The sequence below is a fragment of the Limulus polyphemus genome, unplaced genomic scaffold (genome assembly GCF_000517525.1).
Source record: "Limulus polyphemus unplaced genomic scaffold, Limulus_polyphemus-2.1.2 Scaffold1888, whole genome shotgun sequence".
In the NCBI taxonomy this organism is placed as follows: domain Eukaryota; kingdom Metazoa; phylum Arthropoda; class Merostomata; order Xiphosura; family Limulidae; genus Limulus; species Limulus polyphemus.
The window spans coordinates 42,173-45,037 of NW_013667498.1; the positions used below are offsets into that span (position 1 = coordinate 42,173).

The 2,865-nt window shown below is 36.0% G+C and overlaps 1 protein-coding gene across 4 annotated transcripts in view; it reads left to right on the forward strand.

The window, feature by feature from the left end:
* The window catches only part of LOC106465260, a 67,592-nt gene that overhangs the window by 37,778 nt on the left and 26,949 nt on the right, over window positions 1-2,865 (forward strand). The gene's annotated exons all lie outside the window — the stretch shown is intronic.

Sequence of the window (2,865 nt, forward strand, 5' to 3'; positions counted from 1 at the left end):
ATATATATATATATATATATATATATATATATATGCATAGATAAGTAGATTGGTAGGTAGATAATCATTAATGAGTATAATTCACTTAACATTTTTTGCCACACATTTTGGTAACACATTAGTCTTTTTATTCAAGTTGATGTTTCTACTAAGTATATATATAATGTCTTCCTGTTTCGTTCATTTTCATTTTAAAAAGAGTTTCTGAAATTTTACTTCTGCTCACAAAATAGTTTTCCTTGATCAGTACTACTCTTTATCAGTGCAAATTTTCAACATTTGCCACTAGCCTTCCACCTCCCACTTCTGCTTATACACATGTAAGTAATTATGCTGCAGCTCTCCACCAATACGAGCACGACACAACCCTTATCATAACCAGCGATCTCTCCACACTATCAAATTAAGTTACAAAATTTACCTGGCCAGTTCAACATTGACCATTAGATTTATATGAAACTCAATTTGAAATCATTTCCAAAGTGCTGCTTGTTTAAAAGAACCAACTTTGGCAGCATTAATTAACCTTCCAACTGGGAACTATTAAAACTATCAAGCATTGGTAGCTGCCTTATCTATTATGTTTGGAGTGTCTCAGGGTATAGAGAAAAGAAGAGACCTTAGCCAAAGTTTCAGAATATTTGCAAAGGCTTGCCCAGTTATCTTACTCGTATGCTTTTTGTTAAATGGTAGAGTTGTTGGCATGTGATTTATTTATCAACAGCTACTAAGACACCAAGAAAACGATACCCCAAGAATGAGTCTTCAAGCCCAGTTAAATTGAAAAGAGCTAACCAGGCATTGAGAAACAGGAATTAGCTGGACTTAATGGGGTGAAGTTCAAATGAGAATATTCATCCCCCTCAAATAAAGTAAAAAGTTCATTGTTTAAAAAATCAATCCACAGGTTTATTGATGGGAGGTCTTGCAGTATGTTGATTGATACTGGTTCAAAAGCTACAATAGTTTGACCTGATTTTCTAATGAAAGGTGGGAACTTTCTTCAGAGAAAAATTAGAAGTTACCCTTGTTGTTTAAAACTATTCTACACCTTATGATGTTTGGATAATTGACATCAAGGAAGATTTCACATTGAAAACTTACTTCATGTTATCAATCACAATCAATGACCAGGACATTCCTGTGCACTACATGGCAATTACCACATCAGATCTTGGTGAGAGCAGCCATTGTACCACTTAGAAGTGAAGTACTAATACCAGAACTTGTTGAAAATAAAGTTACTGGGCCATAATAGAACCAAGCATTCCAGCATGTCCTGATGGATTATAGGCTGATAGAACTTTCATGGATCTAAAGAATAAATATATTATTAGAGCTATTAACACAACAAACCATAAAATTCAAGTCAAAACTGGAATGGACATTGCAAGATATGATGCTGTGCAGATAGTACTTTAGCATCAATTAAGATTGAAAGTAGTTGCCACTGAGGAACTGTGTAGGAAGTCTGATGTAAACCCTTAGATAATAACAGTTTTCTGGGACATGTAGTCAGCACAGAAGGAGTGTCTACAGATCCATGGAAGAAGATTGATTCCCTCCAGAAATGACCATCACTAAAGAACCTGCCTGTGATAAGAGAATTTCTTGAAATGTGCTCCAGCTGTCATAATTTTCTAAAACATTAAAAATGCTTTGTGCTTGGACTTCTCTGTTCTACATTCTGGAGTACTTCGTCATCTCCACAACCTGCCAGTGGCTAAACACTTGAGTTTTAAAAAGCCACTGGAGAGAGTAAGAGAAAGTTTCAACAGTGTTTGATATCAAGGTTCTGTAGGGTATTGGCATAAAATATGTGAACTCTGCTGTGAGCAAAAAGTTCCATGAAAGAAACAGTATGGACAATTACATCAGTATTGTGTTGGAGCACTTTCTGAGTGAGAGTTGCTGTCAGTGTGCTTGGTACCATACGAAAAATCAACAGTGGAAATAAATATATCATGCTTGTGATGGGCTATTTCACCAAATGGTGAAAAGCATATGTTGTTCCCAACCAGGAAGCAGAAACTCCTGTGAGGAAACTCATCAACAAATTTGTATCAAGATTTGGTGTTCTCATGGAACTTCAATCAGATCAAGGATGGAACTTTGAATCATACTTGTTTGCAGAAATGTGTCAGTTCCTTTGGATTAAAAAGACCAAGACAACAGCTCTTTATTCATCTTCTGATGGCATGTTGGAGAAATACAACAGCACACTGTTATATCAGTTAGTCACATATGTGGATGAACATCAGCAATTGTGGGATGAAGATCTTCCACTGTTACTAATTGGTTATCATACAGTAATACATGAAGCTACCAGCAACTCTCTGTTATTACTTATGTTCAGGAGAGAACTGAAAGTTCCATTGGACTTTCTGTACTCTCATCTGGAAAATAGTCACTCAGAAGAGTCTTGCACAGAATATGTAGTTTCTGTGATGTTAATGCAGATAAAAATGAATCTCATAACTGCAAGAATGGATAAAGTCCAAAGTTAAGCAGGTGCTGGGAGGGACCATATGCTGTACTGAAAATAACTAAGGATGGGTTTTACCCAATCTAGAAGAATAGGTGATCCATACCAAAGGTGATTGTCTTTGGAAATATGTTGGTGAGAAAATGACCAATTGGGTAATTCCAAGAAGAATATTTCAGCAAAAACTTAGCCTGGAGTTTTTGTCAAGACTACTACTAGCAGGTCATGAAGGTTGGAGCTGTTGATGGAATCACCTAACCATCTATCTATGGAGAACTCCCCCAGCATCAAAAAGAGACAAAACACCATCCTATTTGTATATCATGAGCCTCAGAAAAGACTTGGTGTATGGACAATTTAGTGTAGTTTCTTTTTTTTTT